Raw genomic sequence first — 24,679 nt, 5'->3', positions numbered from 1 at the left:
TGGGAAAGTTCTGGAATCTGCGTGAATCCACAAATTTCTACCCACCCCGCGTTCCCCAAAGTCCTACGAGAAAAATGGCACCTCAATTGTGTGGGTCGGCCTAGTGCCCGCGACAGGAAACTGCGCAAAACGCAACGTGGTCACACCTCAATTTTGCAGTGAAAAATGACCCTTTTTTGGCAAAGTGACTAACTGTGGTTTTTGAACCCTAGCCCTGCCGGCACCTAGGGAAACCTAGCAAACCTATACAATTTTGAAAACTAGAAACCCAGGGGAATCCAGTATGGGGTGACTTGACTGCCTCCCACCATGGTCTGTTACCCAGAATCCCTTGCAAACGTAGAAAATTGACAAAAAAACCCACATTTTCCCCACATTTCTGTGTGGGAAAGTTCTGGAATCTGCGTGGATCCACAAATTTCCACCCACCCCGCGTTCCCCAAAGTCCTACGAGAAAAATGGTACCTCACTTGTGTGGGTCGGCCTAGTGCCCGCGACAGGAAACGGCGCAAAACGCAACGTGGTCACACCTCAATTTTGCAGTGAAAAATGACCCCTTTTTGGCATAGTGACTAGCTGTAGTTTTTGAACCCTAGCCCTGCCGGCACCTAGGGAAACCTAACAAACCTATACATTTTTGAAAACTAGACACCCAGGGGAATCCAGGATGGGGTGACTTAACTGCCTCCCACCATGGTCTGTTACCCAGAATCCCTTGCAAACATAGAAAATTGACAAAAAAAACACATTTTCCCCATATTTCTGTGATGGAAAGTTCTGGAATCTGCGTGGATCCACAAATTTCCACCCACCCCGCGTTCCCCAAAGTCCTACGAGAAAAATGGTACCTCACTTGTGTGGGTCGGCCTAGTGCCCACGACAGGAAACGGCGCAAAACGCAACGTGGTTACACCTCAATTTTGCAATGAAAAATGACCCTTTTTTGGCAGAGTGACTAACTGTGGTTTTTGAACCCTAGCCCTGCCGGCACCTAGGGAAACCTAGCAAACCTATACATTTTTGAAAACTAGAAACCCAGGGGAATCCAGGATGGGGTGAGTTGACTGCCTCCCACCATGGTCTGTTACCCAGAATCCCTTGCAAACGTTAAAAATTGACAAAAAAAAACACATTTTCCCCACATTTCTGTGTGGGAAAGTTCTGCAATCTGCGTGGATCCACAAATTTCCACCCACCCCGCGTTCCCCAAAGTCCTTCGAGAAAAATGGTACCTCACTTGTGTGGGTCGGCCTACTGCCCGCGACAGGAAACGGCGCAAAACGCAACGTGGTCACACCTCAATTTTGCAGTGAAAAAATGACCCCTTTTCGGCAAAGTGACTAGCTGTAGTTTTTTAACCCTAGCCCTGCCGGCACCTAGGGAAACCTAGCAAACCTATACATTTTTGAAAACTAGACACCCAGGGGAATCCAGGATGGGGTGACTTGACTGCCTCCCACCATGGTCTGTTACCCAGAATCCCTTGCAAACGTAAAAGATTTACAAAAAAACACATTTTCCCCACATTTCTGTGATGGAAAGTTCTGGAATCGGCGTGGATCCACAAATTTCCACCCACCCCGCTTTCCCCAAAGTCCTACGAGAAAAATGGTACCTCACTTGTGTGAGTCGGCCTAGTGCCCGCAACAGGAAACGGCGCAAAACGCAACGTGGTCACACCTCAATTTTGCAGTGAAAAATGACCCCTTTTTGGCAAAGTGACTAGCTGTAGTTTTTGAACCCTAGCCCTGCCGGCACCTAAGGAAACCTAGCAAACCTATACATTTTTGAAAACTAAACACCCAGGGGAATCCAGGATGGGGTGACTTAACTGCCTCCCACCATGGTCTGTTACCCAGAATCCCTTGCAAACGTAGAAAATTGACAAAACAACCACATTTTCCCCATATTTCTGTGATGGAAAGTTCAGGAATCTTCGTGGATCCACACATTTCCACCCACCCCGCGTTCCCCAAAGTCCTACGAGAAAAATGGTACCTCACTTGTGTGGGTCGGCCTAGTGCCCGCGACAGGAAACGGCGCAAGACGCAACGTGGTCACACCTCAATTTTGCAGTGAAAAATGACCCTTTTTTGGCAAAGTGACTAACTGTGGTTTTTGAACCCTAGCCCTGCCGGCACCTAGGGAAACCTAGCAAACCTATACATTTTTGAAAACTAGAAACCCAGGGGAATCCAGGATGGGGTGACTTGACTGCCTCCCACCATGGTCTGTTACCCAGAATCCCTTGCAAACGTTAAAAATTGACAAACAAAAACCACATTTTCCCCACATTTCTGTGTGGAAAAGGTCTGGAATCTGCGTGGATCCACAAATTTCCACCCACCCCGCGATCCCCAAAGTCCTACGATAAAAATGGTACCTCACTTGTGTGGGTCGGCCTAGTGCCCGCGACAGGAAACGGCGCAAAACGCAACGTGGTCACACCTCAATTTTGCAGTGAAAAATTACCCTTTTTTGGCAAAGTGACTAACTGTGGTTTTTGAACCCTAGCCCTGCCGGCACCTAGGGAAACCTAGCAAACCTATACATTTTTGAAAACTAGAAACCCAGGGGAATCCAGGATGGGGTGACTTGACTGCCTCCCACCATGGTCTGTTACCCAGAATCCCTTGCAAACGTTAAAAATTGACAAAAAAAAACACATTTTCCCCACATTTCTGTGTGGGAAAGTTCTGGAATCTGCGTGGATCCACAAATTTCCACCCACCCCGCGTTCCCCAAAGTCCTACGAGAAAAATGGCACCTCACTTGTGTGGGTCGGCCTAGTGCCCGCGACAGGAAACGGCGCAAAACGCAACGTGGTCACACCTCAATTTTGCAGTGAAAAATGACCCCTTTTTGGCATAGTGACTAGCTGTAGTTTTTGAACCCTAGCCCTGCCGGCACCTAGGGAAAGCTAGCAAACCTATACATTTTTAAAAACTAGACACCCAGGGGAATCCAGGATGGGGTGACTTGACTGCCTCCCACCAAAGTCTGTTACCCAGAATCCCTTGCAAACGTAAAAAATTGACAAAAAAAACACATTTTCCCCATATTTCTGTGATGGAAAGTTCTGGAATCTGCGTGGATCCACAAATTTCCACCCACCCCGCGTTCCCCAAAGTCCTACGAGAAAAATGGTACCTTACTTGTGTGGGTCGGCCTAGTGCCCGCCACAGGAAACGGCGCAAAACGCAACGTGGTCACACCTCAATTTTGGAGTGAAAAATGACCCTTTTTTGGCAAAGTGACTAACTGTGGTTTTTGAACCCTAGCCCTGCCGGCACCTAGGGAAACCTAGCAAACCTATACATTTTTGAAAATTAGACACCCAGGGGAATCCAGGATGGGGTGACTTGACTGCCTCCCACCATGGTCTGTTACCCAGAATTCCTTGCAAACGTAAAAAATTGACAAAAAAAACACATTTTCACCACATTTCTGTGATGGAAAGTTCTGGAATCTGCGTGGATCCACAAATTTCCACCCACCCCGCGTTCCCCAAAGTCCTACGAGAAAAATGGTACCTCACTTGTGTGGGTCGGCCTAGTGCCCGCGACAGGAAACGGCGCAAAACGCAACGTGGTCACACCTCAATTTTGCAGTGAAAAATGACCCCTTTTTGGCATAGTGACTAGCTGTAGTTTTTGAACCCTAGCCCTGCCGGCACCTAGGGAAACCTAGCAAACCTATACATTTTTGAAAACTAGACACCCAGGGGAATCCAGGATGGGGTGACTTAACTGCCTCCCACCATGGTCTGTTACCCAGAATCCCTTGCAAACGTAGAAAATTGACAAAAAAACCATATTTTCCCCATATTTCTGTGATGGAAAGTTCTGGAATCTGCGTGGATCCACAAATGTCCACCCACCCCGCGTTCCCCAAAGTCCTACGAGAAAAATGGTACCTCACTTGTGTGGGTCGGCCTAGTGCCCGCGACAGGAAACGGCGCAAAACGCAACGTGGTCACACCTCAATTTTGCAGTGAAAAATGACCCCTTTTTGGCATAGTGACTAGCTGTAGTTTTTGAACCCTAGCCCTGCCGGCACCTAGGGAAACCTAGCAAACCTATACATTTTTGAAAACTAGACACCCAGGGGAATCCAGGATGGGGTGACTTAACTGCCTCCCACCATGGTCTGTTACCCAGAATCCCTTGCAAACATAGAAAATTGTCAAAAAAAACACATTTTCCTCATATTTCTGTGATGGAAAGTTCTGGAATCTGCGTGGATCCACAAATTTCCACCCACCCCGCGTTCCCCAAAGTCCTACGAAAAAAATGGTACCTCACTTGTGTGGGTCGGCCTAGTGACCACGACAGGAAACGGCGCAAAACGCAACGTGGTCACACCTCAATTTTGCAGTGAAAAATGACCCTTTTTTGACAAAGTGACTAACTGTGGTTTTTGAACCCTAGCCCTGCCGGCACCTAGGGAAACCTAGCAAACCCATACATTTTTGAAAACTAGAAACCCAGGGGAATCCAGGATGGGGTGACTTGACTGCCTCCCACCATGGTCTGTTACCCAGAATCCCTTGCAAACATTAAAAATTGACAAAAAAAAACACATTTTCCCCACATTTCTGTGTGGGAAAGTTCTGGAATCTGCGTGGATCCACAAATTTCCACCCACCCCGCGTTCCCCAAAGTCCTACGAGAAAAATGGTACCTCACTTGTGTGGGTCGGCCTAGTGCCCGCGACAGGAAACGGCGCAAAACGCAACGTGGTCACACCTCAATTTTGCAGTGAAAAATGACCCCTTTTTGGCATAGTGACTAGCTGTAGTTTTTGAACCCTAGCCCTGCCGGCACCTAGGGAAAGCTAGCAAACCTATACATTTTTAAAAACTAGACACCCAGGGGAATCCAGGATGGGGTGACTTGACTGCCTCCCACCAAAGTCTGTTACCCAGAATCCCTTGCAAACGTAAAAAATTGACAAAAAAAACACATTTTCCCCATATTTCTGTGATGGAAAGTTCTGGAATCTGCGTGGATCCACAAATTTCCACCCACCCCGCGTTCCCCAAAGTCCTACGAGAAAAATGGTACCTTACTTGTGTGGGTCGGCCTAGTGCCCGCCACAGGAAACGGCGCAAAACGCAACGTGGTCACACCTCAATTTTGGAGTGAAAAATGACCCTTTTTTGGCAAAGTGACTAACTGTGGTTTTTGAACCCTAGCCCTGCCGGCACCTAGGGAAACCTAGCAAACCTATACATTTTTGAAAATTAGACACCCAGGGGAATCCAGGATGGGGTGACTTGACTGCCTCCCACCATGGTCTGTTACCCAGAATTCCTTGCAAACGTAAAAAATTGACAAAAAAAACACATTTTCACCACATTTCTGTGATGGAAAGTTCTGGAATCTGCGTGGATCCACAAATTTCCACCCACCCCGCGTTCCCCAAAGTCCTACGAGAAAAATGGTACCTCACTTGTGTGGGTCGGCCTAGTGCCCGCGACAGGAAACGGCGCAAAACGCAACGTGGTCACACCTCAATTTTGCAGTGAAAAATGACCCCTTTTTGGCATAGTGACTAGCTGTAGTTTTTGAACCCTAGCCCTGCCGGCACCTAGGGAAACCTAGCAAACCTATACATTTTTGAAAACTAGACACCCAGGGGAATCCAGGATGGGGTGACTTAACTGCCTCCCACCATGGTCTGTTACCCAGAATCCCTTGCAAACGTAGAAAATTGACAAAAAAACCATATTTTCCCCATATTTCTGTGATGGAAAGTTCTGGAATCTGCGTGGATCCACAAATGTCCACCCACCCCGCGTTCCCCAAAGTCCTACGAGAAAAATGGTACCTCACTTGTGTGGGTCGGCCTAGTGCCCGCGACAGGAAACGGCGCAAAACGCAACGTGGTCACACCTCAATTTTGCAGTGAAAAATGACCCCTTTTTGGCATAGTGACTAGCTGTAGTTTTTGAACCCTAGCCCTGCCGGCACCTAGGGAAACCTAGCAAACCTATACATTTTTGAAAACTAGACACCCAGGGGAATCCAGGATGGGGTGACTTAACTGCCTCCCACCATGGTCTGTTACCCAGAATCCCTTGCAAACATAGAAAATTGTCAAAAAAAACACATTTTCCTCATATTTCTGTGATGGAAAGTTCTGGAATCTGCGTGGATCCACAAATTTCCACCCACCCCGCGTTCCCCAAAGTCCTACGAAAAAAATGGTACCTCACTTGTGTGGGTCGGCCTAGTGACCACGACAGGAAACGGCGCAAAACGCAACGTGGTCACACCTCAATTTTGCAGTGAAAAATGACCCTTTTTTGACAAAGTGACTAACTGTGGTTTTTGAACCCTAGCCCTGCCGGCACCTAGGGAAACCTAGCAAACCCATACATTTTTGAAAACTAGAAACCCAGGGGAATCCAGGATGGGGTGACTTGACTGCCTCCCACCATGGTCTGTTACCCAGAATCCCTTGCAAACATTAAAAATTGACAAAAAAAAACACATTTTCCCCACATTTCTGTGTGGGAAAGTTCTGGAATCTGCGTGGATCCACAAATTTCCACCCACCCCGCGTTCCCCAAAGTCCTACGAGAAAAATGGTACCTCACTTGTGTGGGTCGGCCTAGTGCCCGCGACAGGAAACGGCGCAAAACGCAACGTGGTCACACCTCAATTTTGCAGTGAAAAATGACCCCTTTTTGGCATAGTGACTAGCTGTAGTTTTTGAACCCTAGCCCTGCCGGCACCTAGGGAAACCTAGCAAACCTATACATTTTTGAAAACTAGACACCCAGGGGAATCCAGGATGGGGTGACTTAACTGCCTCCCACCATGGTCTGTTACCCAGAATCCCTTGCAAACATAGAAAATTGTCAAAAAAAACACATTTTCCCCATATTTCTGTGATGGAAAGTTCTGGAATCTGCGTGGATCCACAAATTTCCACCCACCCCGCGTTCCCCAAAGTCCTACGAAAAAAATGGTACCTCACTTGTGTGGGTCGGCCTAGTGCCCACGACAGGAAACGTCGCAAATCGCAACGTGGTCAGACCTCAATTTTGAAGTGAAAAATGACCCCTTTTTTGGCAAAGTGACTAACTGTTGTTTTTTAACCCTAGCCCTGCCGGCAACTAGGGAAACCTAGCAAACCTATACATTTTTAAAAACTAGACACCCAGGGGAATCCAGGATGGGGTGACTTGACTGCCTCCCACCAAGGTCTGTTACCCAGAATCCCTTGCAAACGTTAACAATTGACAAAAAAAACACATTTTTCCCATATTTCTGAGATGGAAAGTTCTGGAATCTGCGTGGATCCACAAATTTCCACCCACCCCGCGTTCCCCAAAGTCCTACGAGAAAAATGGTACCTCACTTGTGTGGGTCGGCCTAGTGCCCACGACAGGAAACGGCGCAAAACGCAACGTGGTCACACCTCAATTTTGCAGTGAAAAATGACCCTTTTTTGGCAAAGTGACTAACTGTGGTTTTTGAACCCTAGCCCTGCCGGCACCTAGGGAAACCTAGCAAACCTATACATTTTTGAAAACTAGACACCCAGGGGAATCCAGGATGGGGTGACTTGACTGCCTCCCACCATGGTCTGTTACCCAGAATCCCTTGCAAACGTAAAAAACTGACAAAAAAAACACATTTTCCCCACATTTCTATGATGGAAAGTTCTGGAATCTGCGTGGATCCACAATTTTCCACCCACCCCGCGTTCCCCAAAGTCCTACGAGAAAAATGGTACCTCACTTGTGTGGGTCGGCCTAGTGCCCGCGACAGGAAACGGCACAAAACGCAACGTGGTCACACCTCAATTTTGCAGTGAAAAATGACCCCTTTTTGGCATAGTGACTAGCTGTAGTTTTTGAACCCTAGCCCTGCCGGCACCTAGGGAAACCTAGTAAACCTATACATTTTTGAAAACTAGACACCCAGGGGAATCCAGGATGGGGTGACTTAACTGCCTCCCACCATGGTCTGTTACCCAGAATCCCTTGCAAAAGTAAAAAATGGACAAAAAAAACACATTTTCCCCACATTTCTGTGATGGAATGTTCTGGAATCTGCGTGGATCCACAAATTTCCACTCACCGCGCGTTCCCCAAAGTCCTACGAGAAAAATGGTACCTCACTTGTGCGGGTCGACCTAGTGCCCGCGACAGGAAACGGCGCAAAACGCAACGTGGTCACACCTCAATTTTGCAGTGAAAAATGACCCCTTTTTGGCATAGTGACTAGCTGTAGTTTTTGAACCCTAGCCCTGCCGGCACCTAGGGAAACCTAGCAAACCTATACATTTTTGAAAACTAGACACCCAGGGGAATCCAGGATGGGGTGACTTGACTGCCTCCCACCATGGTCTGTTACCCAGAATCCCTTGCAAACGTAAAAGATTTCCAAAAAAACACATTTTCCCCACATTTCTGTGATGGAAAGTTCTGGAATCGGCGTGGATCCACAAATTTCCACCCACCCCGCATTCCCCAAAGTCCTACGAGAAAAATGGTACCTCACTTGTGTGGGTCGGCCTAGTGCCCACGACAGGAAACGGCGCAAAACGTAACGTGGTCACACCTCAATTTTGCAGTGAAAAATGACCCCTTTTTGGCATAGTGACTAGCTGTAGTTTTTGAACCCTAGCCCTGCCGGCACCTAGGGAAACCTAGCAAACCTATACATTTTTAAAAACTAGACACCCAGGGGAATCCAGGATGGGGTGAATTGACTGCCTCCCACCATGGTCTGTTACCCAGAATCCCTTCCAAACATAAAAAATGTACACAAAAAACACATTGTCCCCATATTTCTGTAATGGAAAGTTCTGGAATCTGCGTGGATCCACAAATTTCCACCCACCCCGCGTTCCCCAAAGTCCTACGAGAAAAATGGTACCTCACTTGTGTGGGTCGGCCTAGTGCCCACGACAGGAAACGGCGCAAAACGTAACGTGGTCACACCTCAATTTTGCAGTGAAAAATGACCCCTTTTTGGCATAGTGACTAGCTGTAGTTTTTGAACCCTAGCCCTGCCGGCACCTAGGGAAACCTAGCAAACCTATACATTTTTAAAAACTAGACACCCAGGGGAATCCAGGATGGGGTGAATTGACTGCCTCCCACCATGGTCTGTTACCCAGAATCCCTTCCAAACATAAAAAATGTACACAAAAAACACATTGTCCCCATATTTCTGTAATGGAAAGTTCTGGAATCTGCGTGGATCCACAAATTTCCACCCACCCCGCGTTCCCCAAAGTCCTACGAGAAAAATGGTACCTCACTTGTGTGAGTCGGCCTAGTGCCCGCAACAGGAAACGGCGCAAAACGCAACGTGGTCACACCTCAATTTTGCAGTGAAAAATGACCCCTTTTTGGCAAAGTGACTAGCTGTAGTTTTTGAACCCTAGCCCTGCCGGCACCTAAGGAAACCTAGCAAACCTATACATTTTTGAAAACAAAACACCCAGGGGAATCCAGGATGGGATGACTTAACTGCCTCCCACCATGGTCTGTTACCCAGAATCCCTTGCAAACGTAGAAAATTGACAAAAAAAACACATTTTCCCCATATTTCTGTGATGGAAAGTTCAGGAATCTGCGTGGATCCACAAATTTCCACCCACCCCGCGTTCCCCAAAGTCCTACGAGAAAAATGGTACCTCACTTGTGTGGGTCGGCCTAGTGCCCGCGACAGGAAACGGCGCAAGACGCAACGTGGTCACACCTCAATTTTGCAGTGAAAAATGACCCTTTTTTGGCAAAGTGACTAACTGTGGTTTTTGAACCCTAGCCCTGCCGGCACATAGGGAAACCTAGCAAACCTATACATTTTTGAAAACTAGAAACCCAGGGGAATCCAGGATGGGGTGACTTGACTGCCTCCCACCATGGTCTGTTACCCAGAATCCCTTGCAAACGTTAAAAATTGACAAACAAAAACCACATTTTCCCCACATTTCTGTGTGGAAAAGGTCTGGAATCTGCGTGGATCCACAAATTTCTACCCACCCCGCGATCCCCAAAGTCCTACGAGAAAAATGGTACCTCACTTGTGTGGGTCAGCCTAGTGCCCGCGACAGGAAACGGCGCAAAACGCAACGTGGTCACACCTCAATTTTGCAGTGAAAAATTACCCTTTTTTGGCAAAGTGACTAACTGTGGTTTTTGAACCCTAGCCCTGCCGGCACCTAGGGAAACCTAGCAAACCTATACATTTTTGAAAACTAGAAACCCAGGGGAATCCAGGATGGGGTGACTTGACTGCCTCCCACCATGGTCTGTTACCCTGAATCCCTTGCAAACGTTAAAAATTGACAAAAAAAACACATTTTCCCCACATTTCTGTGTGGGAAAGTTCTGGAATCTGCGTGGATCCACAAATTTCCACCCACCCCGCGTTCCCCAAAGTCCTACGAGAAAAATGGCACCTCACTTGTGTGGGTCGGCCTAGTGCCCGCGACAGGAAACGCCGCAAAACGCAACGTGGTCACACCTCAATTTTGCAGTGAAAAATGACCCCTTTTTGGCATAGTGACTAGCTGTAGTTTTTGAACCCTAGCCCTGCCGGCACCTAGGGAAAGCTAGCAAACCTATACATTTTTGAAAACTAGACACCCAGGGGAATCCAGGATGGGGTGAATTGACTGCCTCCCACTATGGTCTGTTACCCAGAATCCCTTGCAAACATAAAAAATGTACAAAAAAAACACATTGTCCCCATATTTCTGTGATGGAAAGTTCTGGAATCTGCGTGGATCCACAAATTTCCACCCACCCCGCGTTCCCCAAAGTCCTACGAGAAAAATGGTACCTCACTTGTGTGGGTCGGCCTAGTGCCCACGACAGGAAACGGCGCAAAACGCAACGTGGTTACACCTCAATTTTGCAATGAAAAATGACCCTTTTTTTGGCAGAGTGACTAACTGTGGTTTTTGAACCCTAGCCCTGCCGGCACCTAGGGAAACCTAGCAAACCTATACATTTTTGAAAACTAGAAACCCAGGGGAATCCAGGATGGGGTGAGTTGACTGCCTCCCACCAAGGTCTGTTATCCAGAATCCCTTGCAAACGTTAAAAATTGACAAAAAAAACACATTTTCCCCACATTTCTGTGTGGGAGAGTTCTGGAATCTGCGTGGATCCACAAATTTCCACCCACCCCGCGTTCCCCAAAGTCCTACGAGAAAAATGGCACCTCACTTGTGTGGGTCGGCCTAGTGCCCACGACAGGAAACGGCGCAAAACGCAACGTGGTCACACCTCAATTTTGCAGTGAAAAATGACCCCTTTTTGGCATAGTGACTAGCTGTAGTTTTTGAACCCTAGCCCTGCCGGCACCTAGGGAAAGCTAGCAAACCTATACATTTTTGAAAACTAGACACCCAGGGAAATCCAGGATGGGGTGAATTGACTGCCTCCCACTATGGTCTGTTACCCAGAATCCCTTGCAAACATAAAAAATTTACAAAAAAAACACATTGTCCCCATATTTCTGTGATGGAAAGTTCTGGAATCTGCGTGGATCCACAAATTTCCACCCACCCCGCGTTCCCCAAAGTCCTACGAGAAAAATGGTACCTCACTTGTGTGAGTCGGCCTAGTGCCCGCGACAGGAAACGGCGCAAAACGCAACGTGGTCACACCTCAATTTTGCAGTGAAAAATGACCCCTTTTTGGCAAAGTGACTAGCTGTAGTTTTTGAACCCTAGCCCTGCCGGCACCTAAGGAAACCTAGCAAACCTATATATTTTTGAAAACTAAACACCCAGGGGAATCCTGGATGGGGTGACTTAACTGCCTCCCACCATGGTCTGTTACCCAGAATCCCTTGCAAACGTAGAAAATTGACAAAAAAAACACATTTTCCCCATATTTCTGTGATGGAAAGTTCAGGAATCTGCGTGGATCCACAAATTTCCACCCACCCCGCGTTCCCCAAAGTCCTACGAGAAAAATGGTACCTCACTTGTGTGGGTCGGCCTAGTGCCCGCGACAGGAAACGGCGCAAGACGCAACGTGGTCACACCTCAATTTTGCAGTGAAAAATGACCCTTTTTTGGCAAAGTGACTAACTGTGGTTTTTGAACCCTAGCCCTGCCGGCACCTAGGGAAACCTAGCAAACCTATACATTTTTGAAAACTAGAAACCCAGGGGAATCCAGGATGGGGTGACTTGACTGCCTCCCACCATGGTCTGTTACCCAGAATCCCTTGCAAACGTTAAAAATTGACAAACAAAAACCACATTTTCCCCACATTTCTGTGTGGAAAAGGTCTGGAATCTGCGTGGATCCACAAATTTCTACCCACCCCGCGATCCCCAAAGTCCTACGAGAAAAATGGTACCTCACTTGTGTGGGTCGGCCTAGTGCCCGCGACAGGAAACGGCGCAAAACGCAACGTGGTCACACCTCAATTTTGCAGTGAAAAATTACCCTTTTTTGGCAAAGTGACTAACTGTGGTTTTTGAACCCTAGCCCTGCCGGCACCTAGGGAAACCTAGCAAACCCATACATTTTTGAAAACTAGAAACCCAGGGGAATCCAGGATTGGGTGACTTGACTGCCTCCCACCATGGTCTGTTACCCAGAATCCCTTGCAAACGTTAAAAATTGACAAAAAAAACCCATTTTCCCCACATTTCTGTGTGGGAAAGTTCTGGAAACTGCGTGGATCCACAAATTTCCACCCACCCCGCGTTCCCCAAAGTCCTACGAGAAAAATGGCACCTCACTTGTGTGGGTCGGCCTAGTGCCCGCGACAGGAAATGGCGCAAAACGCAACGTGGTCACACCTCAATTTTGCAGTGAAAAATGACCCCTTTTTGGCATAGTGACTAGCTGTAGTTTTTTAACCCTAGCCCTGCCGGCACCTAGGGAAAGCTAGCAAACCTATACATTTTTAAAAACTAGACACCCAGGGGAATCCAGGATGGGGTGACTTGACTGCCTCCCACCAAGGTCTGTTACCCAGAATCCCTTGCAAACGTAAAAAATTGACAAAAAAAACACATTTTCCCCATATTTCTGTGATGGAAAGTTCTGGAATCTGCGTGGATCCACAAATTTCCACCCACCCCGCGTTCCCCAAAGTCCTACGAGAAAAATGGTACCTTACTTGTGTGGGTCGGCCTAGTGCCCGCCACAGGAAATGGCGCAAAACGCAACGTGGTCACACCTCAATTTTGGAGTGAAAAATGACCCTTTTTTGGCAAAGTGACTAACTGTGGTTTTTGAACCCTAGCCCTGCCGGCACCTAGGGAAACCTAGCAAACCTATACATTTTTGAAAACTAGACACCCAGGGGAATCCAGGATGGGGTGACTTGACTGCCTCCCACCATGGTCTGTTACCCAGAATCCCTTGCAAACGTAAACAATTGACAAAAAAAACACATTTTCACCACATTTCTGTGATGGAAAGTTCTGGAATCTGCGTGGATCCACAAATTTCCACCCACCCCGCGTTCCCCAATGTCCTACGAGAAAAATGGTACCTCACTTGTGTGGGTCGGCCTAGTGCCCGCAACAGGAAACGGCGCAAAACGCAACGTGGTCACACCTTAATTTTGCAGTGAAAAATGACCACTTTTTGTCAAAGTGACTAGCTGTAGTTTTTTAACCCTAGCCCTGCCGGCACTTAGGGAAACCTAGCAAACCTATACAATTTTGAAAACTAGACACCCAGGGGAATCCAGGATGGGGTGACTTAACTGCCTCCCACCATGGTCTGTTACCCAGAATCCCTTGCAAACGTAGAAAATTGACAAAAAAAACACATTTTCCCCATATTTCTGTGATGGAAAGTTCTGGAATCTGCGTGGATCCACAAATGTCCACCCACCCCGCATTCCCCAAAGTCCTACGAGAAAAATGGTACCTCACTTGTGTGGGTCGGCCTAGTGCCCGCGACAGGAAACGGCGCAAAACGCAACGTGGTCACACCTCAATTTTGCAGTGAAAAATGACCCTTTTTTGACAAAGTGACTATCTGTGGTTTTTGAACCCTAGCCCTGCCGGCACCTAGGGAAACCTAGCAAACCCATACATTTTTGAAAACTAGAAACCCAGGGGAATCCAGGATGGGGTGACTTGACTGCCTCCCACCATGGTCTGTTACCCAGAATCCCATGCAAACGTTAAAAATTGACAAAAAAAATCACATTTTCCCCACATTTCTGTGTGGGAAAGTTCTGGAATCTGCGTGGATCCACAAATTTCCACCCACCCCGCGTTCCCCAAAGTCCTACGAGAAAAATGGTACCTCACTTGTATGGGTGGGCCTAGTGCCCGCGACAGGAAACGTCGCAAATCGCAACGTGGTCAGACCTCAATTTTGAAGTGAAAAATGACCCCTTTTTTGGCAAAGTGACTAACTGTTGTTTTTGAACCCTAGCCCTGCCGGCAACTAGGGAAACCTAGCAAACCTATACATTTTTAAAAACTAGACACCCAGGGGAATCCAGGATGGGGTGACTTGACTGCCTCCCACCAAGGTCTGTTACCCAGAATCCCTTGCAAACGTTAAAAATTGACAAAAAAACCACATTTTCCCCATATTTCTGTGATGGAAAGTTCTGGAATCTGCGTGGATCCACAAATTTCCACCCACCCCGCGTTCCCCAAAGTCCTACAAGAAAAATGGTACCTCACTTGTGTGGGTCGGCCTAGTGCCCGCGACAGGAAACGGCGCAAAACGCAACGTGGTCACACCTCAATTTTGCAGTGAAAAATGACCCTTTTTTGGCAAAGTGACTAACTGTGGTTTTTGAACCCTAGCCCTGCCGGCACCTAGGGAAACCTAGCAAACCTATACATTTTTGAAAACTAGACACCCAGGGGAATCCAGGATGGGGTGACTTGACTGCCTCCCACCATGGTCTGTTACCCAGAATCCCTTGCAAACGTAAAAAATTGACAAAAAAAACACATTTTCCCCACATTTCTGTGATGGAAAGATCTGGAATCTGCGTGGATCCACAATTTTCCACCCACCCCGCGTTCCCCAAAGTCCTACGAGAAAAATGGTACCTCACTTGTGTGGGTCGGCCTAGTGCCCGCGACAGGAAACGGCGCAAAACGCAACGTGGTCACACCTTAATTTTGCAGTGAAAAATGACCCCTTTTTGGCAAAGTGACTAGCTGTAGTTTTTTAACCCTAGCCCTGCCGGCACCTAGGGAAACCTAGCAAACCTATACAATTGTGAAAACTAGACACCCAGGGGAATCCAGGATGGGGTGACTTAACTGCCTCCCACCATGGTCTGTTACCCAGAATCTCTTGCAAACGTAGAAAATTGACAAAAAAAACACAATTTCCCCATATTTCTGTGATGGAAAGTTCTGGAATCTGCGTGGATCCACAAATGTCCACCCACAACGCGTTCCCCAAAGTCCTACGAGAAAAATGGTACCTCACTTGTGTGGGTCGGCCTAGTGCCCGCGACAGGAAACGGCGCAAAACGCAACGTGGTCACACCTCAATTTTGCAGTGAAAAATGACCCTTTTTTGACAAAGTGACTAACTGTGGTTTTTGAACCCTAGCCCTGCCGGCACCTAGGGAAAGCTAGCAAACCTATACATTTTTGAAAACTAGACACCCAGGGGAATCCAGGATGGGGTGAATTGACTGCCTCCCACTAGGGTCTGTTACCCAGAATCCCTTGCAAACATAAAAAATTTACAAAAAAAACACATTGTCCCCATATTTCTGTGATGGAAAGTTCTGGAATCTGCGTGGATCCACAAATTTCCACCCACCCCGCGTTCCCCAAAGTCCTACGAGAAAAATGGTACCTCACTTGTGTGAGTCGGCCTAGTGCCCGCGACAGGAAACGGCGCAAAACGCAACGTGGTCACACCTCAATTTTGCAGTGAAAAATGACCCCTTTTTGGCAAAGTGACTAGCTGTAGTTTTTGAACCCTAGCCCTGCCGGCACCTAAGGAAACCTAGCAAACCTATACTTTTTTGAAAACTAAACACCCAGGGGAATCCAGGATGGGGTGACTTAACTGCCTCCCACCATGGTCTGTTACCCAGAATCCCTTGCAAACGTAGAAAATTGACAAAAAAAACACATTTTCCCCATATTTCTGTGATGGAAAGTTCTGGAATCTGCGTGGATCCACAAATTTCCACCCACCCCGCGTTCCCCAAAGTCCTACGAGAAAAATGGTACCTCACTTGTGTGAGTCGGCCTAGTGCCCGCGACAGGAAACGGCGCAAAACGCAACGTGGTCACACCTCAATTTTGCAGTGAAAAATGACCCCTTTTTGGCAAAGTGACTAGCTGTAGTTTTTGAACCCTAGCCCTGCCGGCACCTAAGGAAACCTAGCAAACCTATACTTTTTTGAAAACTAAACACCCAGGGGAATCCAGGATGGGGTGACTTAACTGCCTCCCACCATGGTCTGTTACCCAGAATCCCTTGCAAACGTAGAAAGTTGACAAAAAAAACACATTTTCCCCATATTTCTGTGATGGAAAGTTCTGGAATCTGCGTGGATCCACAAATTTCCACCCACCCCGCGTTCCCCAAAGTCCTACGAGAAAAATGGTACCTCACTTGTGTGAGTCGGCCTAGTGCCCGCGACAGGAAACGGCGCAAAACGCAACGTGGTCACACCTCAATTTTGCAGTGAAAAATTACCCCTTTTTGGCAAAGTGACTAGCTGTAGTTTTTGAACCCTAGCCCTGCCGGCACCTAAGGAAAGCTAGCAAACCTATACTTTTTTGAAAACTAAACACCCAGGGGAATCCAGGATGGGGTGACTTAACTGCCTCCCACCATGGTCTGTTACCCAGAATCCCTTGCAAACGTAGAAAATTGACAAAAAAAACACATTTTCCCCATATTTCTGTGATGGAAAGTTCAGGAATCTGCGTGGATCCACAAATTTCCACCCACCCCGCGTTCCCCAAAGTCCTACGAGAAAAATGGTACCTCACTTGTGTGGGTCGGCCTAGTGCCCGCGACAGGAAACGGCGCAAGACGCAACGTGGTCACACCTCAATTTTGCAGTGAAAAATGACCCTTTTTTGGCAAAGTGACTAACTGTGGTTTTTGAACCCTAGCCCTGCCGGCACCTAGGGAAACCTAGCAAACCTATACATTTTTGAAAACTAGAAACCCAGGGGAATCCAGGATGGGGTGACTTGACTGCCTCCCACCATGGTCTGTTACCCAGAATCCCTTGCAAACGTTAAAAATTGACAAACAAAAACCACATTTTCCCCACATTTCTGTGTGGAAAAGGTCTGGAATCTGCGTGGATCCACAAATTTCTACCCACCCCGCGATCCCCAAAGTCCTACGAGAAAAATGGTACCTTACTTGTGTGGGTCGGCCTAGTGCCCGCGACAGGAAACGGCGCAAAACGCAACGTGGTCACACCTCAATTTTGCAGTGAAAAATTACCCTTTTTTGGCAAAGTGACTAACTGTGGTTTTTGAACCCTAGCCCTGCCGGCACCTAGGGAAACCTAGCAAACCTATACATTTCTGAAAACTAGAAACCCAGGGGAATCCAGGATGGGGTGACTTGACTGCCTCCCACCATGGTCTGTTACCCAGAATCCCTTGCAAACGTTAAAAATTGACCAAAAAAAACACATTTTCCCCACATTTCTGTGTGGGAAAGTTCTGGAATCTGCGTGGATCCACAAATTTCCACCCACCCCGCGTTCCCCAAAGTCCTACGAGAAAAATGGCACCTCACTTGTGTGGGTCGGCCTAGTGCCCGCGACAGGAAATGGCGCAAAACGCAACGTGGTCACACCTCAATTTTGCAGTGAAAAATGACCCCTTTTTGGCATAGTGACTAGCTGTAGTTTTTGAACCCTAGCCCTGCCGGCACCTAGGGAAAGCTAGCAAACCTATACATTTTTAAAAACTAGACACCCAGGGGAATCCCGGATGGGGTGACTTGACTGCCTCCCACCAAGGTCTGTTACCCAGAATCCCTTGCAAACATAAAAAATTGACAAAAAAAACACATTTTCCCCATATTTCTGTGATGGAAAGTTCTTGAATCTGCGTGGATCCACAAATTTCCACCCACCCCGCGTTCCCCAAAGTCCTACGAGAAAAATGGTACCTTACTTGTGTGGGTCGGCCTAGTGCCCGCCACAAGAAACGGCGCAAAACGCAACGTGGTCACACCTCAATTTTGGAGTGAAAAATGACCCTTTTTTGGCAAAGTGACTAACTGTGGTTTTTGAACCCTAGCCCTGCCGGCACCTAGGGAAACCTAGCAAACCTATACATTTTTGAAAACTAAACACCCAGGGGAATCCAGGATGGGGTGACTTGACTGCCTCCCACCATGGTCTGTTACCCAGAATCCCTTGCAAACGTAAAAAATTGACAAAAAAAACACATTTTAACCACATTTCTGTGATGGAAAGTTCTGGAATCTGCGTGGATCCACAAATTTCCACCCACCCCGCATTCCCCAAAGTCCTACGAGAAAAATGGTACCTCACTTGTGTGGGTCGGCCTAGTGCCCGCAACAGGAAACGGCGCAAAACGCAACGTGGTCACACCTTAATTTTGCAGTGAAAAATGACCCCTTTTTGGCAAAGTGACTAGCTGTAGTTTTTGAACCCTAGCCCTGCCGGCACTTAGGGAAACCTAGCAAACCTATACAATTTTGAAAACTAGACACCCAGGGGAATCCAGGATGGGGTGACTTAACTGCCTCCCACCATGGTCTGTTACCCAGAATCCCTTGCAAACGTAGAAAATTGACAAAAAAAAACACATTTTCCCCATATTTCTGTGATGGAAAGTTCTGGAATCTGCGTGGATCCACAAATGTCCACCCACCCCGCATTACCCAAAGTCCTACGAGAAAAATGGTACCTCACTTGTGTGGGTCGGCCTAGTGCCCGCGACAGGAAACGGCGCAAAACGCAACGTGGTCACACCTCAATTTTGCAGTGAAAAATGACCCTTTTTTGACAAAGTGACTATCTGTGGTTTTTGAACCCTAGCCCTGCCGGCACCTAGGGAAACCTAGCAAACCCATACATTTTTGAAAACTAGAAACCCAGGGGAATCCAGGATGGGGTGACTTGACTGCCTCCCACCATGGTCTGTTACCCAGAATCCCTTGCAAACGTTAAAATAAAAAAAATCACATTTTCCCCACATTTCTGTGTGGGAAAGTTCTGGAATCTGCGTGGATCCACAAATGTCCACCCACCCCGCGTTCCCCAAAGTCCTACGAGAAAAATGGTACCTCACTTGTGTGGGTCGGCCTAGTGCCCGCAACAGGAAACGGCGCAAAACGCAACGTGGTCACACCTTAATTTTGCAGTGAAAAATGACCCCTTTTTGGCAAAGTGACTAGCTGTAGTTTTTGAACCCTAGCCCTGCCGGCACTTAGGGAAACCTAGCAAACCTATACAATTTTGAAAACTAGACACCCAGGGGAATCCAGGATGGGGTGACTTAACTGCCTCCCACCATGGTCTGTTACCCAGAATCCCTTGCAAACGTAGAAAATTGACAAAAAAAACACATTTTCCCCATATTTCTGTGATGGAAAGTTCTGGAATCTGCGTGGATCCACAAATGTCCACCCACTCCGCATTACCCAAAGTCCTACGAGAAAAATGGTACCTCACTTGTGTGGGTCGGCCTAGTGCCCGCGACAGGAAACGGCGCAAAACGCAACGTGGTCACACCTCAATTTTGCAGTGAAAAATGACCCCTTTTTGGCATAGTGACTAGCTGTAGTTTTTGAACCCTAGCCCTGCCGGCACCTAGGGAAACCTAGCAAACCTATACATTTTTGAAAACTAGACACCCAGGGGAATCCAGGATGGGGTGACTTAACTGCCTCCCACCATGGTCTGTTACCCAGAATCCCTTGCAAACGTAGAAAATTGACAAAAAAACCACAATTTCCCCATATTTCTGTGATGGAAAGTTCTGGAATCTGCGTGGATCCACAAATGTCCACCCACCCCGCGTTCCCCAAAGTCCTACGAGAAAAATGGTACCTCACTTGTGTGGGTCGGCCTAGTGCCCGCGACAGGAAACGGCGCAAAACGCAACGTGGTCACACCTCAATTTTGCAGTGAAAAATGACCCTTTTTTGACAAAGTGACTAACTGTGGTTTTTGAACCCTAGCCCTGCCGACACCTAGGGAAACCTAGCAAACCCATACAATTTTGAAAACTAGAAACCCAGGGGAATCCAGGATGGGCTGACTTGACTGCCTCCCACCATGGTCTGTTACCCAGAATCCCTTGCAAACGTTAAAAATTGACAAAAAAAACCACATTTTCCCCACATTTCTGTGTGGGAAAGTTCTGGAATCTGCGTGGATACACAAATTTCCACCCACCCCGCGTTCCCCAAAGTCCTACGAGAAAAATGGTACCTCACTTGTGTGGGTCGGCCTAGTGCCCGCGACAGGAAACGGCGTAAAACGCAATGTGGTCACACCTCAATTTTGCAGTGAAAAATGACCCCTTTTTGGCATAGTGACTAGCTGTAGTTTTTGAACCCTAGCCCTGCCGGCACCTAGGGAAACCTAGCAAACCTATACATTTTTGAAAACTAGACACCCAGGGGAATCCAGGATAGGGTGACTTAACTGCCTCCCACCATGGTCTGTTACCCAGAATCCCTTGCAAACATAGAAAATTGTCAAAAAAAACACATTTTCCCCATATTTCTGTGATGGAAAGTTCTGGAATCTGCGTGGATCCACAAATTTCCACCCACCCCGCGTTCCCCAAAGTCCTACAAAAAAAATGGTACCTCACTTGTGTGGGTCGGCCTAGTGCCCACGACAGGAAACGGCGCAAAACGCAACGTGGTCACACCTCAATTTTTGCAATGAAAAATGACCCTTTTTTGGCAAAGTGACTAACTGTGGTTTTTGAACCCTAGCCCTGCTGGCACCTAGGGAAACCTAGCAAACCTATACATTTTTGAAAACTAGAAACCCAGGGGAATCCAGGATGGGGTGACTTGACTGCCTCCCACCATGGTCTGTTACCCAGAATCCCTTGCAAACGTTAAAAATTGACAAAAAAAACACATTCTCCCCACATTTCTGTGTGGGAAAGTTCTGGAATCTGCGTGGATCCACAAATTTCCACCCACCCGCGTTCCCCAAAGTCCTTCGAGAAAAATGGTACCTCACTTGTGTGGGTCGGCCTAGTGCCTGCGACAGGAAACGGCGCAAAACTCAACGTGGTCACACCTCAATTTTGCAGTGAAAAATGACCCCTTTTTGGCAAAGTGACTAGCTGTAGTTTTTGAACCCTAGCCCTGCCGGCACCTAGGGAAACCTAGCAAAGCTATACATTTTTGAAAACTAGACACCCAGGGGAATCCAGGATGGGGTGACTTGACTGCCTCCCACCAAGGTCTGTTACCCAAAACCCCTTGCAACCGTAAATAATTGACAAAAAACACATTTTCACGACATTTCTGTGATGGAAAGTTCTGGAATCTGCGTGGATCCACAAATTTCCACCCACCCCACGTTCCCCAAAGTCCTACGAGAAAAATGGTACCTCACTTGTGCGGGTCGGCCTAGTGCCCGCGACAGGAAACGTCGCAAATCGCAACGTGGTCACACCTTAATTTTGCAGTGAAAAATGACCCCTTTTTGGCAAAGTGACTAGCTGTAGTTTTTGAACCCTAGCCCTGCCGGCACTTAGGGAAACCTAGCAAACCTATACAATTTTGAAAACTAGACACCCAGGGGAATCCAGGATGGGGTGACTTAACTGCCTCCCACCATGGTCTGTTACCCAGAATCCCTTGCAAACGTAGAAAATTGACAAAAAAACCACATTTTCCCCATATTTCTGTGATGGAAAGTTCTGGAATCTGCGTGGATCCACAAATGTCCACCCACCCCGCATTCCCCAAAGTCCTACGAGAAAAATGGTACCTCACTTGTGTGGGTCGGCCTAGTGCCCACGACAGGAAACGGCGCAAAACGCAACGTGGTCACACCTCAATTTTGCAGTGAAAAATGACCCTTTTTTGACAAAGTGACTATCTGTGGTTTTTGAACCCTAGCCCTGCCGGCACCTAGGGAAACCTAGCAAACCCATACATTTTTGAAAACTAGAAACCCAGGGGAATCCAGGATGGGGTGACTTGACTGCCTCCCACCATGGTCTGTTACCCAGAATCCCTTGCAAACGTTAAAAATTGACAAAAAAAATTACATTTTCCCCACATTTCTGTGTGGGAAAGTTCTGGAATCTGCGTGGATCCACAAATTTCCACCCACCCCGCGTTCCCCAAAGTCCTACGAGAAAAATGGTACCTCACTTGTGTGGGTGGGCCTAGTGCCCGCGACAGGAAACGTCGCAAATCGCAACGTGGTCAGACCTCAATTTTGAAGTGAAAAATGACCCCTTTTTTGGCAAAGTGACTAACTGTTGTTTTTGAACCCTAGCCCTGCCGGCAACTAGGGAAACCTAGCAAACCTATACATTTTTAAAAACTAGACACCCAGGGGAATCCAGGATGGGGTGACTTGACTGCCTCCCACCAAGGTCTGTTACCCAGAATCCCTTGCAAACGTTAAAAATTGACAAAAAAAACACATTTTCCCCATATTTCTGTGATGGAAAGTTCTGGAATCTGCGTGGATCCACACATTTCCACCCACCCCGCGTTCCCCAAAGTCCTACGAGAAAAATGGTAGCTCACTTGTGTGGGTCGGCCTAGTGCCCGCGACAGGAAACGGCGCAAAACGCAACGTGGTCACACCTCAATTTTGCAGTGAAAAATGACCCTTTTTTGGCAAAGTGACTAACTGTGGTTTTTGAACCCTAGCCCTGCCGGCACCTAGGGAAACCTAGCAAACCTATACATTTTTGAAAACTAGACACCCAGGGGAATCCAGGATGGGGTGACTTGACTGCCTCCCACCATGGTCTGTTACCCAGAATCCCTTGCAAACGTAAAAAATTGACAAAAAAAACACATTTTCCCCACATTTCTGTGATGGAAAGTTCTGGAATCTGCGTGGATCCACAATTTTCCACCCACCCCGCGTTCCCCAAAGTCCTACGAGAAAAATGGTACCTCACTTGTGTGGGTCGGCCTAGTGCCCGTGACAGGAAACGGCGCAAAACGCAACGTGGTCACACCTTAATTTTGCAGTGAAAAATGACCCCTTTTTGGCAAAGTGACTAGCTGTAGTTTTTTAACCCTAGCCCTGCCGGCACCTAGGGAAACCTAGCAAACCTATACAATTGTGAAAACTAGACACCCAGGGGAATCCAGGATGGGGTGACTTAACTGCCTCCCACCATGGTCTGTTACCCAGAATCCCTTGCAAACGTAGAAAATTGACAAAAAAAACACAATTTCCCCATATTTCTGTGATGGAAAGTTCTGGAATCTGCGTGGATCCACAAATGTCCACCCACCCCGCGTTCCCCAAAGTCCTACGAGAAAAATGGTACCTCACTTGTGTGGGTCGGCCTAGTGCCCGCGACAGGAAACGGCGCAAAACGCAACGTGGTCACACCTCAATTTTGCAGTGAAAAATGACCCTTTTTTGACAAAGTGACTAACTGTGGTTTTTGAACCCTAGCCCTGCCGGCACCTAGGGAAACCTAGCAAACCTATACATTTTTGAAAACTAGAAACCCAGGGGAATCCAGGATGGGGTGACTTGACTGCCTCCCACCATGGTCTGTTACCCAGAATCCCTTGCAAACGTTAAAAATTGACAAAAAAAAACACATTTTCCCCACATTTCTGTGTGGGAAAGTTCTGGAATCTGCGTGGATCCACAAATTTCCACCCACCCCGCGTTCCCCAAAGTCCTGCGAGAAAAATGGCACCTCACTTGTGTGGGTCGGCCTAGTGCCCGCGACAGGAAACGGCGCAAAACGCAAAGTGGTCACACCTCAATTTTGCAGTGAAAAATGACCCCTTTTTGGCATAGTGACTAGCTGTAGTTTTTGAACCCTAGCCCTGCCGGCACCTAGGGAAAGCTAGCAAACCTATACATTTTTGAAAAGTAGATACCCAGGGGAATCCAGGATGGGGTGAATTGACTGCCTCCCACTATGGTCTGTTACCCAGAATCCCTTGCAAACATAAAAAATTTACAAAAAAAACACATTGTCCCCATATTTCTGTGATGGAAAGTTCTGGAATCTGCGTGGATCCACAAATTTCCACCCACCCCGCGTTCCCCAAAGTCCTACGAGAAAAATGGTACCTCACTTGTGTGAGTCGGCCTAGTGCCCGCGACAGGAAACGGCGCAAAACGCAACGTGGTCACACCTCAATTTTGCAGTGAAAAATGACCCCTTTTTGGCAAAGTGACTAGCTGTAGTTTTTGAACCCTAGCCCTGCCGGCACCTAAGGAAACCTAGCAAACCTATACTTTTTTGAAAACTAAACACCCAGGGGAATCCAGGATGGGGTGACTTAACTGCCTCCCACCATGGTCTGTTACCCAGAATCCCTTGCAAACGTAGAAAATTGACAAAAAAAACACATTTTCCCCATATTTCTGTGATGGAAAGTTCAGGAATCTGCGTGGATCCACAAATTTCCACCCACCCCGCGTTCCCCAAAGTCCTACGAGAAAAATGGTACCTCACTTGTGTGGGTCGGCCTAGTGCCCGCGACAGGAAACGGCGCAAGACGCAACGTGGTCACACCTCAA

Source organism: Triturus cristatus, chromosome 1_1 (genome assembly GCF_964204655.1).
Source record: "Triturus cristatus chromosome 1_1, aTriCri1.1, whole genome shotgun sequence".
Classification (NCBI taxonomy): Eukaryota; Metazoa; Chordata; class Amphibia; order Caudata; family Salamandridae; genus Triturus; species Triturus cristatus.
Note: the sequence above shows the minus strand (reverse complement) of the source record.